The sequence below is a fragment of the Schistocerca nitens genome, chromosome 9 (assembly GCF_023898315.1).
Source record: "Schistocerca nitens isolate TAMUIC-IGC-003100 chromosome 9, iqSchNite1.1, whole genome shotgun sequence".
In the NCBI taxonomy this organism is placed as follows: domain Eukaryota; kingdom Metazoa; phylum Arthropoda; class Insecta; order Orthoptera; family Acrididae; genus Schistocerca; species Schistocerca nitens.
Genome location: NC_064622.1, coordinates 425,629,627 through 425,654,579, shown reverse-complemented (window position 1 = coordinate 425,654,579; position 24,953 = coordinate 425,629,627). Strand labels below are relative to the sequence as shown.

The 24,953-nt window shown below is 42.6% G+C and overlaps 1 protein-coding gene across 1 annotated transcript in view; it reads right to left on the bottom strand.

Moving 5' to 3' along the window:
- The window catches only part of LOC126204293 (hatching enzyme 1.2-like), a 160,020-nt gene that overhangs the window by 69,703 nt on the left and 65,364 nt on the right, over positions 1–24,953 (bottom strand). The gene's annotated exons all lie outside the window — the stretch shown is intronic.

The window sequence follows — 24,953 nt, the reverse complement described above, 5'->3', positions numbered from 1 at the left end:
CGTGACACTTTTTTTAAGCGCCCTGTATATTATCAGCAGTTTGGATGCATGAGCTGCTAATGTGATTGTATGATCTCATGCTTATCTATCCTCACTGTTACGTAAGTTTGTGGATGACACAGGGTGTCACTTATCGTACAAAAAAAAAATAGTTGCAAACTACGGCGTTCACATACTTTATTCAACATGTAAACGCCACTTCAGATATTCGGATTTAGGTTATGACATGTTCGATATGCCTACCATCATTGGTGATGATGTGGCGCAGATGAGTGATGAAATAATGCATGACCTGCTGAAATGTCGGAACATCGATGTTGTCGGTGACCTCCAGAATGGCTGTTTTCAGCTCAGCAATAGTTTTCGGGTTATTGTTGTACACCTTGTCTTTAATACAGCCCTACAAAAAAGAGTCGCATGCGTTCATATCCGAAGAATATGGCGGCCAATCGAGGCCCATGTCAGAATGCGGTCCCAAAGGGCTCTTCCAGGACATCACTCTTCTGCTTCGTTTGGGTCGAGCTACGTCTTCCATGAACCACATCTTGTCGAAATTTGTGTCACTTTGGATAATGGGGATGAAATCATCTTTCAAAGCCTTCACGTACTGGTCGGTGGTCACCGTGCCATCAAGGAGAACCGCTCCGATTATTGCGTGACTGGTCACTGCCCATCAGACACTCATCCGTTGAGAGTGAAGAGGCTTCTCGATTGAGAAATACGGATTCTCTGCCCCCAAGTGTGCCAATTTTGTTTATTGACGAAACCATCCAAATGAAAGTGGGCTTCGTTGTTAAACCAAACCATGCCATGCGCATACTAATTCCAACCATGCCCCGTGGCCAACCGTAAAGTCTGAACGTCCTACGGCAAACCTTTCAGAAGTTACGACGATTTTATTTCATGTTGTTGTTGTTGTTGTTGTTGTGGTCTTCAGTCCTGAGACTGGTTTGATGCAGCTCTCTACATGCTAATCTATCCTGTGCAAGCTGCTTCATCTCCCAGTACGTACTGCAGCCTACATCCTTCTGAATCTGCTTAGTGTATTCATCTCTTGGTCTCCCTCTACGATTTTTACCCTCCACGCTGCCTCCAATACTAAATTCCCCTGATGCCTCAGAACATGTCCTACCAACCGATCCCTTCTTCTAATCTAGTTGTGCCATAAACTTCTCCCCAATCCTATTAAATACCTCCTCATTGTTTATGTGATCTACCCATCTAATCTTCAGCATTCTTCTGTAGCACCACATTTCGAAAGCTTCTCTTCTCTTCTTGTCCAAACTATTTATCGTCCATGTGTCACTTCCATACATGACTCCAATCCGTACAAATACTTTCAGAAACGACTTCCTGACACTTAAATCTATACTCGATGTTAACAAATTTCTCTTCTTCAGAAAGGCTTCCGTCGCCATTGCCGGTCTACATTTTATATCCTATAGCAAAACTCCTCTACTACTCTAAGTGTCTCATTTCCTAATCTAATTCCCTCAGTATCACCCAAGTTTACTACATTCCATTATCCCCGTTTTGCTTTTGTTGATGTTCATCTTATACCCTCCTTTCAAGACACTGTCCATTCCGTTCAACTGCTCTTCCAAGTCCTTTGCTGTCTCTGACAGAATTACAATGTCATCGGCTAACTTCAAAGTTTTTATTTCTTCTCCATGGATTTTAATACCTCATCCGAATGGCTCCGAGTACTATGGAACTTAACATCTGAGGTAATCAGTCCCCTAGAACTTAGAACTACTTAAACCTAACCTAAGGACATCACACACATCCATGCCCGAGGTAGGATTCGAACCTGCGACCGTAGCGGTCACGCGGTTCCAGACTGAAGCGCCTAGAGCCGTTCGGCCACACCTGCCAGCTCCCCTCTTTTGTTTCCATTACTGCTTGCTCAATATACAGATTGAATAACATCGTGGAGCGGCTACAACCCTGTCTCACTCCCCAACCACTGCTTCCCTTTCATGTCCCTCGACTCTTATAACTGTCATCTGGTTTCTGTACAAATTGTAAATAGCCTTTCGCTCCCTGTATTTTACCCCTGCCACCTTCAGAATCTGAAAGAGAGTATTCCAGTCAACATTGTCAAAAGCTTTCTCTAAGTCTACAAATGCTAGAAACGTAGGTTTGCCTTTTCATAATCTAGCTTCTAAGATAAGTCGTAGTGTCAGTATTGAATAACGTGTTCCAATATTTGTACGGAATCCAAACTGATCTTCCCCGAGGTCGACTTCTACCAGTTTCTCCATTCGTCTGTAAAGAATTCGAGTTAGTATTTTGCAGCCGTGTCTTATTAAACTGATAGTTCGGTAATTTTCATATGTCAACACCTGCTTTCTTTGGGATTGGAATTATTATATTCTTCTTGACGTCTGAGGGTATTTCGCCTGTTCAGTAATTGTCACCCTGTACTTTACCGAAAGTCTGATGATATTTCTTCAGCCTCATAGACTCTACACACCATCTTGAATAGCCGTTTGGTTGCCACTTCCCCGAACAATTTTAGAAATTCTGAACAAATGTAACGTATCCCTTTGGTCTTATTTGATCTCAGGTTCTGACTCTAACCTTGGATCCCTTATGTCCTCCGGACTGACGCTGCCTATAGATCACGCGGTCCTTGGTTCGATTCCCGGCCGGGTTGTTCGTGTTTTCTTCATCATTTCATCATCACCACCATTCGTGACTCGATTGGACTGTGCAAAAAAACTGGACTGTGTAAAAATTGGGACTCTACGGGCGGTGATGACAGCGCAGTTGAGCGCCCCACGAACCAAACATCATCATCATCATTCCGGATTGACTCTCACTTATTCTTCTATCCCATCGCAGAGGCCTTCATTGTACTATTTCGGGTTACTGGCTCTCTCCTATGCATTTAACAGTAAAATACTCTTTTCACTACTAATGTTCTCGCATTTCTTTTAATTTCACGGGCAGTTTTGAATTTTCTGTATGCTCAATCTGTCATTCAGACGAGTAGTTCGTTTTTGTGATAACTATTTTAGTTTTGTCCTCTGCTCTTCAACTGAACCACATACTGTGGTATTCATTATCGCCTCCGAGACCTTCAAACGTACGTCGCCATTGCCCAATACTTCAGTATGCCACTTCTTTGCACATCGATTCTTCTGATGAATCTCTTGGACTTCATCATTACTAAATTGTGATCCGTGTACATATTTTCACCTAGGTACGCTTTATAAGCCACTATCTGAGTTTGGAATTTCTGTTGCACCATGATGTAATCCAGGGGGAATCTTTCCGAATCATCCAGGTCTTTCCCAAGTATATCACTTCTTACGATTTTCGAAGAATGCACTCGCTGTTACTAAGTGAAAGTTATTGCAGAACATTAGTTTTTGTCACCACAACTTGGGTCCGACCTCTGTTTCTCCTGGGCCTTTCAGGCGACGTGATTGCTTATGAGACCACCTATAATTTTCCTCATTTGGCACGTGCACCTTGGCTCTATTTGGAAGCACCCCTTACGTGTGCAGTAGGTGCTTCCCTGTACCAGCAGCAACGTGAACTACTTCATATGTTTAGAATATTATCAGAGCAAACGTAGGAGCGACCTTTGTAAGCGGAGTACGATTGTGTTTTGAAACTGTGATTGGATTAATCTCCATAAGGTATGTTTTGCACATGGACCAGACACAAACTGTTCTGTTGAAATTTACGAAGTGGGTCTTGAGATAAAAATTTAACTTATCTGTTTATTTTCGTAATTATTATGGTGGTTTCTTCTGAAACCACTGCGCTTGTAAGTGCAACATGAATAGCTGTGACCTATCCTTCTGTTTCTAGTTTCACTCGATGTACTCACGCAGAATAATTAGCAAGGAATTTCTGGTGTGCTTTTTGGAAGGGATTTCTTCTGATGCCGACTCAGAGATTGGCAGTAGCAGTTAAAGTGAAAATGATGTGTTGGCTGAAGACAGTGATCTAGAGTTCAGAGAAGAAAAGGATGGCATAACTACAAAAGTGTTTTTTCCAAAATTAGTAAAATCATATAATACAAATATGCTACGTGTAAACAAGGCAGACATAAAGATTTTTTTAAGTTGACAAGTATTTCAGAAGGTGTTGAGTAAGACTTCTGGTATACGGCTGATATTTCTGTTGAGAACGAATTTATTCTATTTCGACTAATCCAACAGAAAAAAGTGCTAAAGCACTTTCAAAAACTCTTTGCAACAGGCCTGGTAGGCAGCAATATTTTTAAAGAAATTCTTAGCCGACCAAATACATCATCGGAACCATTAGCAACAAAAATTTAAAATAGAGTTCCAATTTAAAAATTTATAGCAGAATCAAAGCATCTCCCAATACATGGCTTCTCTAGGCTCTGTGTTCGCTGTAGCACAAAGAAGGAACCTTACAGAAGCAGACAGACATTTCCTCTCTGCCAAGTATTCCTGCAGAAAGGAACTTTTTTTTAACTTACCATCAACAGTAAAGACATTTCGTGCACAGTTGCTCCACACGAAACCATCTCATATGTGTTTAGTTAATATATGTAACACTTGTTTTTTACAGTGTTTTATCTCAATGTATGTATAACGACTTAATGAAAAAAAATTCTAAAAAATAAATTTTAAATGAACCGAGTGTGTAAGGGCTAGAACAGGAGTTCGATCGCTAGAGTTGACGAATACGAACTGTAAGTTTTACCACTTTAGCAATGCAGCCGAATACGTCTTTCACATTAGGGGAAATACAATGCTGCATATTAGAAAAGCAAACAATGAACGGCGGACCTCACATCCTACAAACAATGAAATGTTACTTACTGTACGTAAATTGTATAATGAGAAGTATACGTTATTAAATTTGTAGGTTATATGAGGGTATACAGGGTGCGAAGTTTAGTATATAAAGCTGCCACCACTCGCAGCACAATGGCTCTAACCTGGCTGTGCCCCAAATCACTCTGCGCTAGGATGACAAGTGGTGCCTCAGCTCTTTGCAAGTGGTCATCAGTCGAAGGGGCGCGCGCCAGACCCACAGTAAACAGTCGGATGTGCTCACCGGCTGAGAAGTGTGAACAACGTGGAGGTCAGTAGTCGAACTCACTCTGGTCGAGGTAGGTCGGGACAGCAAGGGCACCATGTGGTTTTCCGTTATCTTGTTGAAAGAGAACGCCACAGATACCTCCAAGACAGGGCCCAACCACCACATCAGAAATGTAACGGCTGCTTTCCATATTACCGGCTGCGTGAACTGGAGGTAATTGTGTTGTATACCTGACGGCACCCCATATCTTCACACCAAGTCCTACGCTCATGTGATGACAAATATAGTCTGGCATCGTTCGTTCTCCTCGCACGCTGCACAAACAGATCCATCCATCGTGATTCTGTGTGTAGAAGCCGAACTCGCCTGAACAGCATATCTTCATGCCACTATTGTGTCCAAATGTCGCAGAGTCCCCTTCTCTCTCTACAGTTGCTAGGGGTGGGGGGTGGGGGGGGGGAGGAGAAGCAACAGTGGAACAATGACCGCGGTGCTGACAATCCCTGATACTCCATTCGTCGTCTCACCATCCACGGGAATACCTGTCGTGCTGCAGACACGCCATTTTCCCAGACTGGAGGTGGGTGTACAACCCTTCCAACAGAATAAACAGTGTATCTGTCGTTTTGGGTGCTAGTCGCGTGGGACCTTTGTGATCGTGCAAGACTTCGAGTATGCCCCTCCTGATCCCGTCGATTCAATATGCTCATAACAGTCTTACGATCCGAACCAACTACAGCTGAAAAGCTCTCGATGGGTCACTGACCTGCCACAATCGAATTCTGACACTTGCTAGTAGACATTTCTCCTTCTGCCATCAGAAATAACACAATCTTTTCACAAATGTCACTTCTTCGATTGGTAATCAAGACGTTCTCAGTCCGCGGTTCAAAACCGGCCACTGATTAATTTTTGATTAACAATCAACATTGGCGTCCAAAGAATTCTGGCATAAGAAGTCATCCTCATTCTGCCAAAGGCCTTGTCAAACATGGAGGACAGAGGTTCAAGACACTCTCTTGTCCTTGGAGTGGGAAAGTGCCCCTAAAGGCGGAAGAATCATCAATGATCAGTGGCATGAGGATGCTAAAGACAATAGAAACCACTGCATTAAAGAAACATAATGTGTAGCCAAAGGACATGTGGCCTGTAATTGAAAACGTGTCATGATGATCTCTCCATTGGCAAAAGATTCCGGAATGGTACCCCATTCGGATCTCCGGGAGGGGACTGCCAAGGGGGAGGTTACCATGAGAAAAAGATTGAATAATCAACGAAAGGATAAAGTTCTACGAGTCGGGGCGTGGAATAGTAGAAGCTTGAACGCGGTAGGGTAACTAGAAAGTCTGAAATGGGAGACGCAAAGGCTCAGCCTAGATATAGTATGGGTCAATAAAGTGAAATGGAAAGAATACAAGGATTTCTGGTCAGATGAGTACAGGATAACATCAACAGCAGCAGAAAATGATATAACGGGTGTAGGATTCTTTATGAATATGAAAGAGTGTGTTACTATGAACAGTTCAGTGATACGGTTGTTCTGATCAGAATCCACGGCAAACCAGCGCCAACAACGATAGTTCAGGTATACATGCCGACGTTGCAAGCTGCAGATGAAGAGATTTGTCGATCTGGAAAAAGCGTTCGACTAAGTGAAATGGTGCAAGATGTTCGAAATTCTTAGAAAAATAGGAGTAAGTTATAGAGGGAGACGGGAAATACACAATACGCACAAGAGCCAAGAGGGAATCTTAGAGTGGACGATGAAGAAGTGCTGTGATAAAAAACGGTGTAAGACAGGGATGTATTCTTTCGCAGCTGCTGTTCAACCTGTACAGCGAAGAAGCAATTATGGAAATAAAAGAAAGCTTCAGGAGTGAAAATTCAAGGTGAAAGCATATCAATGATACAATTCGCTGGTAACATTGCTATCCTGAGTGAAAGTGAAGAGGATTTACATGATCTGCTGAGTGGAATGAACAGTCTACTGAATATGGACTAGGAGTAAATCGAGGAAAGACGAACGTAATGACATGTAGCAGAAATGAGAATAGCTAGAAACTTAACATGGTCACAATATAGACGAAGTGAAGGCAGCAAAATAACAATGACGGACGAAGCGAGGAAGGCATCAAAAGCAGACTAGCACTGGCACTCCTCGCGAAGAGAAGTCTACTAGTATCAAACATAGGCCTTAATTTGAAGAAGAAATTTTTGAGAATGTATGCTTGGAACACAGCATTGTATGGCAGTGAAACATGGACTGCAGGAAAACCCGAACAGAAGATAATCGAAGTATTTGATAATTAGGTGGACTAATAAGGTAAGGGCTGAGAAGGTTCTGTGTGGAACTGGAGAGGAAAGGAATAAGTGGAAAACATTGGCATGGAGAAGGGGCAGGATAATTGGATATTTGTTAAGACATCAGGAAATGACTTCCATTGTACTAGAGGGAGCATCAGAGGACAAAAACTTTAGAGGAAGACAGAGACTGGAATACATCGAGCAAATAATTCAGGACGTTGGGTCTAAGAGCTACTCCGAACCAATCAGAAGGTTGATGACTCAAAAAGAAATGGATTCTCTTAGAACATAGATTAAGGAAAGACAAACCAAGCATTATAGACTTAGAGAAAGCTTTTAACGGTGTCGACGGGAATACTCTCTTTCAAATACTGAAGGTAGCAGGGATAAAACTTACAGTTTGTACAGAAACCAGATAGAAATTATAAGAGTCGAGGAGCACGAAAGAGAAGCAATGGTTAAAAAGGAAGTGAGACAGAGCTGTAGGCTATTCCCTATGTTATTCAATCTGACAAAGCAATAAAGGAAACCATAGAAAAATTTGGAGTAGGAAATAAAGTTCAGGGGAAAGAAATAAAAACTTTGAGGTTTGTCGATGACACTGTAATTGAGTCAGAGACAGCAAAGGACTTGGAAGAACAGAATAGAATCTCGAAAGGAGGATACAGAATGAACATCAATAGGAGTAAATGAAGGATAATGGAATGTAGTCAGATGATATCGGGCAATGCTCAGAGAATCAGATTAGAAAGTGTGACACTTAAAGTATTAGATGTGTTTTGGTATTTGTGCAGCAAAATAACTGATGGCGGCCAAAGTAGAGAGGATATAAAACATGATTGGCATTGGTAAGGAAAGCGTTCCTGAAGAAAAGAAATTTGTTAACATCGAATATAGATTTTTGTTTTAGGAAGTCTTTCCTGAAGCTATTTGTCTATAGTGTAGCCATGTACGAAATTGAAGCATGGACGATAAACGGTTTAGACAAAAACAGACTAGAGGCTTTTGAAATGTGGTGCTACAAAATAATGCAGAAGATTAGAGGTACTGAACAGAATTTGGGAGACAAGAAATTTTTAGCGCACGAAGGCGTTTAAGAAATCATTCTTCTCGCGTTGCTTACGCGAATGGAACGGAAGAAACCGTAATATTGGTACGATGGGAAGCAGGAAAGTACTCCCTGTCATGTATTTCACGATGAAATTAGATCTAGGAAAGACTCAGACGAATGCCGAGGTAATCACTTTCAAGAGGACACCGCCGGTATTCTTCAGATCCTTGTCTTCATACACAGCAAAATATTCTTGTCACGTACGAATTCAGCAAAACAAATCCCCTAGCAGAAGTGCTTTAAAATAAAATGTCGCAGGACATATGTTCCCGTTTCATCAATGTTAGTGTCAAGCATAGAGTGAGGCAGGTGTAGGGGATGAGGGTGGGGGAAGGGGGAGCAGTTGGTTCTGCAAGCTGTGCCGCCACAGCTCGACAGCTGAGGGAGAGGTAAGTTGAAAACGCACGGGCCTTCACAAAAGAGACGGACATTTTCTGCTGTGTGTCCGCAATACCGGGACGGTGAGCGTATAAGAAATGCCGGCTGCTTGTAAGGGGAGTCCTCTGTGTATGGCAAACACCGCAGTCTTTGAGCTTTCGGGGGACCGTTTGGTACTCTCCTATAACAAAAGAAAACCAGTTCCAAAGGGGAGCCAGACCGTTGGCAAGGCAGATGTGTGTGTGTGTGTGTGTTTGGGGAAGGCAGTAAACGGCGATGTAGTCCTCCTTCAAGCAAAACTGGAGCTGTGTCGCAGTTAGCCGGCCGGAGTGGCCGAGCGGTTTTACGCACTGCAGTCTGGAGCCGCGCGACCGCTACGGTCGCAGGTTCGAATCCTGCCTCGGGCTTGGCTGTGTGTGACGTCCATAGGTTAGTTAGGTTTATGTAGTTTTAAGTTCTAGGGAACTGATGACCTGAGAAGTTAAGTCTCATAGTGCTCAGAGCCATTTGAACCATTTGCAGTTAAAACCGCTACCGTCGAACTCCGCACAGGAAGTAAATGACGAAGTTTGAGGAAGGCTGTGCGAAAAACTGGAATAAATGAACAGTTTGATGGACGCCCTTCAGTATTTGTGAGTGAACAAGGAAGAACACTGGCACAAAAATTAGATAATCAGCTTCACCATGGAGAAGGAGAATGAAGTCGAGCACCCATTCTTAGATGTACTGACATGTAGAAGACCTTACTCTAGGGCACAGAAATTACACGAAGCCTTCCACCACTAACGGATATTTAGACGCCACTTCGCATCGTCACCCAATCCAGAAGCAAGCCGCACTGGACGGCATGCCCTATACATATCTTGCTTGGAAACAAACTTGTTCCGTTCACTCACGGCACTTGCTGTTGTCAACAGCCATGTCCACTTTATTCTTCGCCCACAAGCTGGTGTTGTGTACTGCTCGGTGCCCTCTCGCGAGTGCTGTTTTTTCGATTGTATTAATTGTACGTTAACAGTGATACACAGCAGTATGGATAGATCTTGTGATGAAGAGTTGGTCGATACACACCTCCTGTGAAATAGGAGAGCGGCGAACGACGGTATGGGGAGCTGTTCCTGTAACGACGGCGACCACAAACAAAGTAGTTTTGGGTTGGATTGGGTTGTTTTGCGGGAGGAGACCAGACAGCGATGTCATAGGTCTCATTGGATTAGGGAAGGAAGTCGGCCATGCCCTTTGAAAGGAACCATCCCGGTATTTGCCTGCTGCGATTTAGGGAAATCACGGAAAACCTGAATCAGGATGGCCGGACATGGGATTCAACCGTTGTCCTCCCGAATGCGAGTCCAGTGTGCTAACCACTGCGCCACCTCACTCGGTGCAGTAGTTTTACGTCTGAGGGTTGTTGCATTACTCCGTGTTGTATTTTGTGCGTGGTACGTTTTCATTATTGTATATTACAGGCTTCCTCACTCTTGTAAGCGATTTTCACAGAAACTAGGGTGATTGCGATAACAAACGGAATAATTACGTTGGTACTGTGTAACGATTCTCCGGACGCCGTCGGTCCCTTGTACCAAGGTATTACTTAGGTGTCCTTGAACGGCCTCTGAAAGTTCGTCGTTCGAGTTCTCCTTGCATATAGGCGCAATTGGAACGACAATAAAAGAACGCATTAAGGAGTAGAACGCCACACATGCTTAAGTTAAAGTGTAGCGGTAGTGGAGCACCAAGGAGAATGTGATCAGATTATGTGCTTTAAGATGGCCACTAGGCACAGGAAGTAGTATTTATAGAATTAAAGTTCGTGAAGCTGTTGAAATGTCAAAAAATGGATACAATTTCAATAGAGATGACGATTACAGGCCTCTTTCTTCGTAGCTGCTCGCTATCACGGAAGTCAACACGCAACACGGCCAACGAGGAACATAAACGTATACTGGGAAACAACCGAAGAGGCACAACAGCATTTTGCATTCCCCCCTGTTACAACGTCTGTTTTCAGAATTTACCCAATGACGACGGCCCGAAATCAGCCTGAAGATTTTTACCCAGTAACTTCACTTCTCTGCAAAGGCGTTGGAAATAGCCTTTGCTGTGCGGGGTAGCCGCGCGGTCTCGGCGCCTTGCCACGGTTCGCGCGGCTCCCCCCGTCGGCGGTTCGAGTCCTCCCTCGGGCATGAGTGTGTGTGTTGTTCTTAGCGTAAGCTAAGGGACCGATGATCTCAGCAGTTTGGTCCCATAGGAACTTGCCACGAATTTCCGAATTTCTAGTAGCCTTTTATAAGTGAACGCGACACTTGACTTTCGACATTGTTCTGTCATAGAGAGATGCAAGAGGGATCCTGCATATGATGCCTCCATAGACATCGAAATGCCGAGGATTCAAAAAGTTTACAGAGAATAGGATGCGGTCTAATGACTCAGAAGATTTTACCAACAAATGTTACGTTGTTCTCGCAAAACCCCAATGAGTATATTATGTTATTTCCAAAGTATATCTCGGCAGGGATCTCGGGGATAAGATAACGGCATGTTCAGAGGCACGTAAACAGTCTCTTTTCCCCTCGCTGTACATCCCAATAGAATAGGGTAGAAAATCGGTTGTACTGATTCGAAGTACTCTCTTCCACGAACTAGGCATGGCGGTTATCGCTGAAACAACGGGCTGTCGGTTGCATACGTTCTTTTCGCCTCCAGTTTAGTCTGACAAAACTGTTCAGAAATAACCGATTCTTCAGTGGTTTACTGCTATTACTTCCAGTAATAAACGTAGACTTTGAACAATGGCTGACGAATTCTAACAGAGCTGCAAGAGTAAGAGATTATGATTGGGTCTGCGGAAGAAATCGGTCCCATTGTCTCCAGCAAAGATAGCGAAGCTGAGGAAATGAGCGCGGAGACAGCAATAGCGAAAGCTCACAAGTCGATGGCTTGCCTGCACTGTCACTTTTGGATGCTGTCTATTCTTCACACTGAAGCAACAATGAAGTTACAGGTTCAGTTATCCTAAATTTATAGCACGTCAATAAAATTAAAGATATGTCAGTTACATTTATCGTCTCTTCCAAGGATCAATGTGGATGTTTTCTCCTTGTTAGTTGTGCCTCCTACCGTTTGTAACCTTTGAAAGGAAATAGAGCATTACACATCATTGCTACTGCACTTCGTAAAATACAAACTGGGTATGGTACCACTCTGCAATACGACTGATATCCGAGGACGGCAGTAAGTATAGGCCAGGTGAGGGCATGTGTTGCACACTGCACGTACACATGTTCCGTCTAATAGGCCACGCCACTCGGCAACGGCTATTGTCCCTGCAATACTGTACCGATGATTACGTCATGTGTTTGTTGCTAGTTTCTAGCTCTAGGCGTTATTATAAAAATAGTGATGATAGCTTTTCTCAGTTTCTACAATAATCCAATATTTCAAAGCTGCAGAAATTTCACGAAGGCGTATTACGTGTTTTAAAAAAAATTCTACTTAAGAACCATAAATTTTAGTACTGCTGCTATGGTAAGTTGATACGTCGATTTCTTTACCCGATCATTAATAAAAAATGAAAAAAAATGTTATAGCCGAGTCCAAACAACTACCGAAAAATTCCGGTTTTTCAGAATTTAAATATCAGTATCGGTTTTAGCCAGTCGGTTTATCCCATCCTTACCATGTATTGTACAACACTTTGCGAAGTATACAGGGGATGGACAAATATATGGAATCATCAAAAACACATCACAGTGCTGCAAAACCGTTGGTATTCAAAACAGCTTCCACTCGTCTCGGAACGGATAAATACAGGTACTGTGCGGTTTTAAATGGAATCTTGCACCATTCTTCCTGCAAAGTAGTGGCAGTTTCAGGGCACGATGATGGAGGTTGATAGCTATCACACACCCTTCTCTCTAAAATAGACCACAAAGGCTCAATAATACTGAGATCTGGTGACTTGATGTTATTTCAAACTTGTAACTGTATGTCCATCCTGCTGTCACAGCCGTCAGTCAACCAAAGGCAGAAAAGCCCTTCCTTTTTTTTTTTTTTTTTTTTCCTAACTTGTTTGATGCGGCCCGTCACGAAATCCTGTATCCTGTATCCTGTCCTGCGCCAACAACTTTATACTAGGGTAGCAATTGCAACCTACGTCCTCTACATCTACATCTACATCTACGTCTTCATGGATACTCTGCAAATTACATTTAAGTGCATGGCAGAGGGTTCATCGAACCACCTTCACAATTCTCTATTATTCCAATCTCGTATAGCGCGCAGAAAGAACGAAGACCTATATCTTTCAGTACGAGTTCTGATTTCCCTTATTTTATGGTGGTGATCGTTTCTCCCTATGTAGGTCGGTGTCAACAAAATATTTTCGCATTCGGAGGAAAAGTTGGTAATTGGAATTTCGTGAGAAGATTCTATCGCAACGGAAAACGCCTTTCTTTTAATGATGTCCAGCCCAAAACCTGTATCATTTCAGTGACACTCTCTCCCATATTTCGTGATAATACAGGGTGGCGCAGGGGAACGGGAAATTTTGAACGTTACAGTTGGCAGCACTGTAGCGCCGGCAGATGTTCGAAACTTTGCACAATTGATGTGAACGCATTGACATTTAGTAATCATGGGGAATTGGTCTGGTGCGGAACGTACAGTAGCTGTGAGAGCGTTTTACAAAAATGGTGATAGTGCGACTGCCGCGCAGAGAACATTTCGACAGCATTACCAGCTTGGACGTCATGGACGTGTCCCATCTGCGCATGCGATTACAACGTGGGTGCGTAATTTTGAAGAACCTCCGGGTGGCATTCCAACGGTACGTACCCCAGAGAACATTGCAGCTGCTAGAGCTGCAATCGAGAGAAGTCCTCGCCGCTCCGTTCGACAGCATGCATCTTCGCTAGGGATTAAGCGACGAAGCTTACAAAGAATACTGCACGAATTAGACTTCCATCCCTATAAGTTGCAAATTGTGCAACACTTACATGAACGAGACCCAGCGTCACCTATGGAGTTTAGTAGCCAGATATTGGCTAAAATCAACGAGGACGCGAATTTCCTTGGTAACTTATGGATATCAGACGAAGCCCATTTCCACCTGAACGTATTCGTGAACAAACAGAATTTTCGTTATTGGGCACAGGACAATCCTTGTGAGTTTCACCAGCGACCACTACATAGCGACAAGGTCACAATATGGTGTGCTGTATCATGTCATGGTCTTATCGGCCCTTATTTTTTTGAACGTGAGGATGGTAGTGCAGTGGCAAGGTGTACCGTACACGTCCTGCAACAATCCATGAACTGAAGGAGAACATTGAAAACGAAATCACTGCCATTCCCAAAGATTTGCTACACCGCGCATTCCAGAGTTTTCATAACAGGCTGTTAGAGTGTGAACACCGAATGGGAGCACATCATTCCGATGTCATCTTTAAAAAGTAAAGAGACACTTTTGGACATTTTGATTGTAAAGACATACTGAATACATTCACTTTCGTTAATAAATTACTAGTTTTATGAATTTATTCATGGAAATGACGTTATTTCGAAATTTCCCGTTTCCCTGCGCCACCCTGTACAAAACGTGCTGCCCTTCTTTGATATTTTTCGATGTACTCCGTCAGTCCTATCTGGTAAGGATCCCACACCGCACAACAGTATTCTAACAGAGGACGGACAAGCGTAGTGTACACAGTCTCCTTAGTAGATCTGTTACATTTTCTAAGTGTCCTGCCAATAAAACGCAGCCTTTGGTTAGCCTTCCCCACAACATTTTCTATGTGTTCCTTCCAATTTAAGTTGTTCGTAATTGTAATACCTAGGTATTTACTTGAATTTACGGCTTTTAGATTAGACTGATTTATCGCGTAACCAAAGTTTAACGAATTCCTTTTAGCACTCATGTGGATGACCTCACACTTCTCGTTATTTAGGGTCAACTGCCAATTTTCGCATCATTCAAATATCTTTTCTAAATCGTTTTGCAATTTGTTTTGATCTTCTGATGACTTTATTAGTCGATAAACGACAGCGTCATCTGCAAACAACCTAAGACGGCTGCTCTGATTGTCTCCGTTTATATAGATAAGGAACAGCAAAGGGCCTATAACACTGCCTTGGGGAACGCCAGAAATCGCTTCTGTTTTACCCGATGACTTTGTCCGAACTGTGACCTCTCTGACAGGAAATCACAAATCCAGTCAAATAACTAAGACGATATTCCACAAGCACGCAATTTCACTACAAGCCGCTTGTGTGGTACAGTGTCAAAAGCTTTCCGGAAATCCAGGAATACGGAATCGGTCTGAAATTCCTTGTCAATAGTACACAAAACTTCATGTGAATAGAGAGCTAGTCGTGTTTCACAGGAACGATGTTTTCTAAACCCATATTGACTGTGTGTCAATAGTTTTCTTGCCGGCCGGAGTGGCCGTGCGGTTCTAGGTGCTACAGTCTGGAGCCGAGCGACCGCTACGGTCGCAGGTTCGAATCCTGCCTCGTGCATGGATGTGTGTGATGTCCTTAGGATAGTTAGGTTTAATTAGTTCTAAGTTCTAGGCGACTGATGACCTCAGAAGTTAAGTCGCATAGTGCTCAGAGCCATTTTTGAATAGTTTTCTTCGAGGTAATTCATAAGGTTTGAACACAATATATGTTCCAAAATCCTGCTGCATATCAACGGTAACGATATGGGCCTGTAATTTAGTGGATTACTCCTACTACCTTTCTTGAATATTGGTATGACCTGTGCAACTTTCCTGTCTTTTGGTACGGATCTTTCGTCGAGCAAACGGTTGTATCTGTTAAGTATGGAGCTAATGCATCACCATACTTCGAAAGGAACCTAATTGGTATACAGTCTGGACCAGAAGACTTGCTTTTATTAAGTGATTTAAGCTACTTCACTACTTCGGGGATATTTACTTGTAAGTTACTCATGTTGGCAGATGTTCTCGATTCGAATTCTGGAAAATTTACTTCGTCTTCTTTCGTGAAGGCTGTGTTTAGTAACTCTGTTTTGTAGTACTGTCTTCGATAGTATCTCCATTGCTAACGCACAGAGAAGGCATTGATTGTTTCTTGCCGCTAACATACTTCACATATGGCCAGAATCTCTTTGGATTTTCTGCCAGGTTTCTAGACAAAGTTTCGTTGTGGAAACTGTTATAAGCATCTTGCACTGAAATCCGCGCTAAATTTGGAGCTTCTGTAAAAGATCACCAATGTTGGGGATTTTGCATCTGTTTAAATTTGGCACGTTTGTTTCGTTGTTTCTGCAACAAATTCAAATGGCTCTAAGCACTATGGGACTTAACATCTGAGGTCATCAGTCCCCTAGACGTAGAACTACGTAAACCTAACTAACCTAAGGATATCACGCGCAGCCATGCCCGAGGCAGGATTCGAACCTGCGACCGTAGCAGCAGCGCGGTTCCGGACTGAAGCGCCTAGAACCACTCGGTCACAGCGGCGGCCGCAACAGTGTTCTAACCCGTTTTGTGTACCAAGGAAGACCAGCTCCGTCGTTTGTTAATTTATTTGGTATAAATCTCTCAATTGCTGCCGATACCATTTCTTTGAATTCAAGCCACATCTGGTCTACATTTATATTATTAATTTGGAACGAGTGGAGATTGCCTCTGAGGAAGGCGTCATGTGAGTTTTATCTGCTTTTTTGAATAGGTATATTTTTCGCTTTTTTTTTTGTAGGATTTGGAGATTACAATATTCAATCTCGCTACGACAACCCTGTGTTCACTAATCCCTGTATCGGTTTTGATGCTCGTTAATAACTCAGAGGTGAATTTTGTTTTGTTTTGACAACCGTTCACTATTTGCTGAATGTATTGAAATTACTGTCTTCCTCTACAGTTTTTACCCTTTACAGCTCCCTTTTTTGCACGATGAAAGATATTCTGTGACGTCTTAACAGACGTCCTATTATCCTATCCCTTCTTCCTGTCACTGTTTTCCAAATGTTCTTTTTCTCCTCGATTCTCCGGAGAACCTCTTCATCCCGTACCTCCAGTCTACCTAATTTTCAGCATTCTTCTATAGTACCATATCTCAAATAGTTCGATTCTCTAATGCTCCGGTTTCCCCACAGTTCATGTTTCACTACCTTGCAATGCTGTGCTCCAAACATACATTCTCAGAAGTTTCTGCCTCAAATTAAGGCCTATGTTTGATACCAATAGATTTCTCTTGGCCAGGAATGCTCTTTTTGCCAGCTCTACTCTGCTTTTGATGTCCTCCTTGATTCGTCCGTTATCGTTCATTTTGCTGCCTAAGTAGCAGAATTCCTTAACTTTATCTAATTCGTGATCACCAATCTTGATGTTAACTTCCTTGCTGTTCTCATTTCTGCTGCTTCTCATTACTTTTGTCTTTCTTCGAATCACTCTCAATCCATATTCTGTAGCCATTAGTGTGTTCATACCGTTCAACAGATCCCGTAGTTCTCCTTCACTTTCAATGCTGATAGCGTTATTGATATCCTTTCACCTTCAATTTTAATTCTACTTTTGAACCTTGCTTTTATTTCGGTCAGTGCTTCGTCGATGTATAGATTGAATAGTTGGAATAAAGGCTGCATCTCTGTTTTACAGCCATCAGAATCTGAGCACTTCTCGGTCTTCGATTCTTATTGTCCCCTTCTTGCTCATGTACTTATTGTATATTACCCGTCTTTAACTACTGATTATCCTTTTTCTCACACTTTCGAAGATTTTGCACCGTTTTACATTGTCCAATGCTTTTTCCAAGTCGGCAGATCCTGCGAACTTGTCTTGATATTTCTTTAGTCTTGCTTCCTATATCATCCGCAACGTCAAAACTGCCTCTCTGGTGCCTTACCTTTCCCAAAGTCAAACTGAAGGTCATCTAACGTAACCTCAATTTTCTTTTCCCTTCCTGTGCACATTATTCTTTTCAGCACCTTGCATGCATAAGCTGTCAAGCTGATTGTGCGATAATTCTCGCACTAGTCGGCTCTTGCTATCTTCGGAGTTGTGTGGATGTTGCTTTTGGGAAGTCAGACGGTATATCGCCAGACTCATACATTCTACACACCAACGTTAATAGTCGTTTCGTTTCCACTTCCCCCAATGATTTTAAAAATTTTGCTAGAATGATATTTACCACTTCTGCCTTCTTCGGTGTTAAATCTTCCAAAGCTCTTTTAAATTCCAACTTCAGTATTGGATCCCTTATCTTTTCTATACTGATTCCTGTCTCTTCTTTTATCATCAGATAAGTCTTCGGCCTCATAGATGCCTTCAGTGTACTCTTTCCAGGCATTCGCTCTGTGCTCTGCATTTAACAGTCGTATTCCCGTTGCTCTCTTAATGTTACCGCCCTTACTTTTAACTTCACCAAAGATTGTTTTGACTTGCCTATATGGTGAGTCAGTCCTTCCGACAAACATTCGTTCTTCGGCTTCTTCACATTGTTCATGCACAGTGTCACCTTAACTTCCCTGCACTTCCTATTTATTTCATTCCTGACTTGTATTTCTGTATTCCTGAATTCTCCTGATAATTTTTTACTTCCTTTCTTTATCGAGAAGTTTTTCTTCTGTTAGCCATACTTTCTTAGCAGTTACCTTCTTTGTACCCATGTTTTCCTTTCCAACTTCTGCTCTTTTTTAGAGATGTTCGTTCCCCTTCAACAGAACTGGACACTGAGCTATTCATTGACGCAGTATCTATAACATCAGAGAACATGACACGTATCTCTCCATTTCTTAGTATTTCCGTATCTCACTTCCTTGCGCATTGGTTCTTTCTGACTAGTCTCTTGAACTTCAGCCTGCTGTTCATCACCATTGAATCGTGATATGTTTCTATATCTTGTCCTCGATAAAACTTACAATCTGTTAACTGATTTCGGAATCTCGGACTGACCATGACGTAATCTTCCGTAAACTGAAATCTTCCCCTATCTTTTCCAAGTACACCTACTCCTCTTGTGATCGTTGAACAGAGTATTCCCTATTCTTAGCTGAAATTTACTGCAGAACTTAATTAGTCATTCACTTCTCTAAATTCTACTACCCAAGCCCATATTCTCCCGAGATCCTTTCTTCTACTCCTTCCCTTACAACCGCATTCCAATCCCCCATAAATGCTAGATTTTCGTCTCTTTTTACGTACTGAATTTTCCGTTCAATGTCCTCACGTACTTCCCCTATGTCTTCACCTTCAGTTTGCGACATCAGCATATATACCTGAACTATTGTTGTCGGTGGTGTTTTGCTGTCGATGAGAAAAACCCTGTCACTGAAATGTTCGCAGTAACTCGCTCTCTGCCTTACCTTCCTATTCATGACGAATCCTACTCCCATTTCACCATTTTCTGCTGTTATTGATATTACCCTTCATTCATCTGCGCAAAAATCCTTCTCAAGTTTCCATTTCACTTCATTAACCCCCACTATATCTAGATTGAGCCATAGAATTTCCCTTTACAGATTTTCTACCTTACCTACAATGTGCAAACTTCTGACATTGTAGGCCCCGACTCGTAGAATGTTATCCTTTGGTTGGGCATTCAATCTTTTTCTCATGGTCACCTTTCCCACGTCAGTCCCCTCCCGGAGATCCGAATGGGGACTATTCCGGAATCTTTTGCCAATGGAGGGACCATCGGCACTTTTTCAGTTACAGCCCACATGTCTTGTGAATACACATTATGTGTCTTAAATGCAAAGGCTTCCATTGCCTTCTGCATCCTCATGCCGTTGATCATTGCTTCTTCTTCCGCCTTTAGGGGCAGTTACCAGCCCCAAGGGCAAGAGACTGCCCTGAGCCTCCGTCGGGTCCTTCGCCCTCTCTGACAAGGCCGTTGGTTGGTTGAGGGCTAACTCTATGCCGGAAGTCTTCGGCCGCGATTGCAGTTGATTTTTACTCAAAATTTAAGCGGTGGTATGGTTTGAAACGGAAACCCCGAGCATTTTATTACTAAACTACGATACTTTCCCTAGACCATGTGCAAATGTGTATGTATGACTTCCCTAATTAAAAAATAAATAGGTAAACAAAAGAGAAAAATCTTGCTAAGCTGGAGGGTTAACACTGTCCTGAGGTAGCACTGTTCGTTACATTGGCGTGTCGAGGCAGCTCCGCCTCATATGAGATGTTTCACATGTTGTTTATTATCTGACTCTCTAGGGTGATTTTCAGAGACCTTTGGAATTTAGAGATATAAATTGACGAAGTCCGTTAACTATGATTCATTATTGTGTTGCAACGTAGTAACACGAGTCTTCTAATGTCAGCTTTTGAGTAGTTATTATGTTGGATACAAAATGCCGAGATAACTACGCACAACTGCCGTGTCTCGACAGCGAGTATGTCTTTAAATCCGACCTCCGGTTACAGCGTTGACAAATACACAACCTAACAAGAAAAGTGAAGCACCCATATAATGAGTACCAACCACACTGTGATCCCTTCACACCCACGCCTGCCATCTAAGGACAAGTAACGGACTCCTTGCAACACTCTGTGTCACCCCAGCCGGAGACTGGCAGCAGTCGGACTATGGAAGTACCGTCTCTCATCTGTGGATTGCCTTTAACACCACAAAAGAAAAGGCTATGTATGTAGTGGCGCAGTGACTAGAAAGCATGCCCTGTTGACGAATGGCATCGCTTTGTGTTCAGCGATGAATCGCGGTTCCGTACTACCTTGGGCAACCATCGTCGGCGGGTATGGGGGCGAACTGGCGTAAGGTCCCATTCTTCCCGAGGTTTCTAGAGGCACTGCGGTGTTATACCAGGGTCATGGTGTCCTGTAGCCATCGAATATGACTTAAGTTTACAGCTAGTTGAGAACTGGTTTCTCACGATGGGGCAGGATAAGGTTACGATTGTGGACGGGACGGTAATCAGTTACTCTCGGTTGCACAACAAATACGTGCAATTTATTTAAAGAAATTAAAATTTTAAAAAATCTCTTAAAAAACACAATTGACTGTATGATGGCTGAAGGCCTAAATTAGAAGTCAGAAGAACAATTCCAAATAGTACATATTAAGATAAATACTTCGTATTTAAAACAAACTGTAACACAGTTGAAGGCCTTATTATGAAAGAAGTGAAATTATTGCTCGGCTGAAGGCCACACACCAACTTCAAATAACAAACGGCTGAAGGCATGAATTAGAAGTCAGAACAATTCCAAATAGCAAATGGTTCAAATGGCTCTGAGCACTATGGGACTTAACATCTTAGCTCATCAGTCCCCTAGAACTTAGAACTACTTAAACCTAACTAACCTAAGGACATCACACACATCCATGCCCGAGGCAGGATTCGAACTTGCGACCGTAGCAGTTCCGCGGTTCCGGACTGCAGCGCCTAGAACCGCACGGCCATCCAAATACCACACATTTCAACAAATACTTTGCTTTTAAAACAAGTTTGCTTTAAAAAAAAACTGTTCAGCTGAAGGCCACACACAACTTCAAATTACAAACGGCTGAAGACCTGAATTAGAACAGTTCCAAATTGTCCACATATCAACGAATAATTTGCTTTTAAAACAAGTTTGCCTTAAAAAAAAAAAACTTTCTGTAACACGGCTGAAGGCCTTATCACTAAAGAAGTGAAATTATTGCTCGGCTGAAGGCCACACCAACAATAATTAGAAAATTACAAATATCCTTAAAAGAAACATCACAATCTAAGGAATCAGCACAAGCGGTTGTCAGCAAGTGTTCCAAGGGTCGGCCTGGGAAGGTAAATCAAACATAAGGTAAGGTGAGACAGGCAACCAAGTGTTGTACTCGTAACAGGATTGCAATTCAAACTAGGGGCAGCTTAAGCGCCGACCGATCGACTAACCAATCCGCCTAACGTCCGACCACCAGTACAACGATGGAATATTTTTAGGCAAGGGCGAAGAGACAGACAGCACTACGTCGTCAGAGAACACCTAAGGCCGAAGGAAGGACTAGAACCAAGGTGGACCTCCCAAAATATACAAGAGGCTGTCCAACTACACGCCGTGTCGGACAGCATCAACACGACGAGGAAAGGTTCACTGCCGGAAGAGTACGTTAACCTCCAGGACAGGTAACTGGGGCGTTATCGGCCACAAGGAAGAAAATGTCGCTGGTTGCACTTCACTAATAAGAATAATACTAAATTCAATGATTAAAAACAAATGGAGAATGCTGCAATATTTCACCGCCTCGAAACACTTCACTCGTTGCCGCCAGGCTCAGCGGTCCTGGGAGCAACAACCTGCCGACCAAAGGCGAAATCTCAGAATAGTCGAGGTTCCATTAGCAGTTAACTCTCCACTCAAACGTCCAGGGTCCGGTGGGCAACGAAGTCGTCGCTCTCACAGCCACCCCTCCTCGATCCAGCAGTGGCAGCACGCCGCCAGCGGCCCCGGCTTGCCCCCGCGCTGCACGGACCTGCTCGCTGTTGTGCCACAACCGAACTGATGTCCATTCGTCACTATCCACTCCACACAGCGCGACCCGGAAATATTAGCACTCGCTCCAAAGATAATACCACAGTACTAGTATCGATAAGCACTGCTGCTGTCACTCACGGGCAGGCAAGCCAGCAACTTAGTGACGCCAGTAAATCGAGTAAGAAACGAGATGCCATGACCGCAATGACAAGATGCCAAGCAATAAACGGCATGAAGACAACCCGTGCACGGCTCACTAGTAATAACTGAGACGCTCCAAAAGTACGTTACAGACATCCAACATCATGTGCTACATCTTATGCGGCTGTGTCATGGTACTATTTTTTACCAGGACAATGATCTTCCCTACATAGCATGTGTTTCTATGGATGTATGCGAGATGCTGAGGTACTCCCGTTGGCAGAAAGACCCCTAGATCTGTCCTCGATAGAACGTGTTGGAGAGCAGTTCGGACATCAGCTCTGTCCCAGTGACAGTATCCTGGATATCAAGGGCCAAATACTGAGCTGTGGATCAACTTCTCTCAGGAGACGATACGAGTTTATGACAATTTTCCCAGCCGAATCACTCCATGCGGCCAGGCTAGACACGTTACGTTTTACTGTAAGTGGGCTCTTACAGCCAAATATTTTGTAAATTTGACCCAATAAGTTTGATTGCGTGGCCATTATCCGCAGCAAGCACAGAAATATTCGTTTTGTAAATAAAAACCACCTCATCTTGTTGCAATCTGTTTTATTTCTTCCAAGCGCGTTTCGCCTTGTACTTTAAGGCATCTTCAATGGAATCTAGAATGACACTGTTTTGTTTTGATAAGCGACATTTGTAGATTATAAAACAGTTCACGTCTTGTTCCAAATTAACTAAGTGATTTCTTACAGTTACTCGCATTTTCGGTAGGCATCCGCGTTTCCTCTCATCTGGTCACATGTTACATGTCACACTATAACTTCATTTATGGAACACAAGCATGTTAGTAACATGAAAACGTGCTTACGTTTTGTAAATGAAGTTATAGTGCCCAGCATAACCCCAGCAACCCAGTTGATAACGGCTGTGATGTGGGATCTGACTGGGGTACTGTCAAGTGGGGGCTGCCCCAGGGATCAATGTTGGGGCCACTCCTGTTCCTTATTTATATAAGTGGTTCAAATGGCTCTGGGCACTATGGGACTTAACTTCTAAGGTCATCAGTCTCCTAGAACTACTTAAATCTAACTAACCTAAGGACATCACACACATCCATGCCCGAGGCAGGATTCGAACCTGCGACCGTAGCGGTCGCGCGGTTCCAGACTGTAGCGCCTAGAACCGCTAGGCCACACCAGCCGGCTATTTATATAAATGATATGCCCTCTAGTATTACGGGTAACTCTAAAATATTTCTGTTTGTTGATGACACTAGCTTGGTAGCAAAGGATGTTGTGTGCAACATTGGCTCGGTTTCAAATAGTACAGTACATGACCTCAGTTCATGGCTTGTAGAAAATAAACTAACGCTAAATCACAGTAAGACTCAGTTTTTACAGTTTCTAACACACAATTCAACAAAATCTGACGTTTTAATTTCACAGAATGGGCATATGATTATTGAAACTCAATAGTTCAAATTTCTAGGTGTTCAGATATCTACTAAACTGTCGTGAAAAGCCCACTTTGAGGATCTTGTTCAAAGACTTAATACTGCCATTTTTACTATTCGAACGGTATCAGAAGTGAGTGATCGTTCGACACGAAAATCACAAAAATTATTCTACTGTGCTTATTTTCATTCGCTATTGTCGTATGGTACTGTATTTTGGGGTAACTCTTCTCATTCTCAAAGGATATTTTTGGCTCAGAAACGGGCGGTTCGGGCAATAAATGGTGTTGGTTCGCGAACCTCTTGTCGACCTTTGGGTATTTTGACATTGGCCTCTCGATACGTATATTCCTTATTGTCGTTTCTTGTTAGTAATATTAGTTTATTCCCAAGAATAAGCAGCTTTCACTCGGTTTATACTTGGCAGAAATCAAACCTGCATTTGGATCGGACTTCCTTAACTCTTGTGCAAAAAGGTGTGCAGTATACTGCTGCATCCATTTTCAATAAGCTGCCACTCAAATTCAAAAATCTTAGGAGTAATCCACGCGCTTTTAAATCGAAACTGAAGAGTTTCCTCATGTGTCACTCCTATTCTGTCGAGGAGTTCCTTGAAAAATTAAGCTGCTTTTATTGTATTGCTTATAAATTTTACTTAAACTTATGGACTGACTTTTTTAAGGTTCATGAACATTTATTTTTATCTGTTATTACGTTTATGCTGTAATTTCATGTGCTGACACGTTCCATGACCTTGGAGATTTGCTCCTCAATTTGGTCCTACGGAACTTGACGAGTAAATAAAAAAAAAATAGAAAATAATAAAAGCATGTGACCAGATGAGAGGAAACGCAGATGCCAATCGAAAACGCGAATATCTGTAAGTAATCACTTATTTATGTAAAATAACAAGATCTGAACTTTTTTATAATCTAAAAATATCGCACATCAAAAAAAAAAAAACTCTGTCATTTTACAATCCACTGAAGATGCCTCAAAGTAAAAGGAGAAACGCAGTTTGAAGAAATGAAATACACTGCAGCGAGAAAAGACAGTTTTTATTTACACAATGACAAAAAAATGG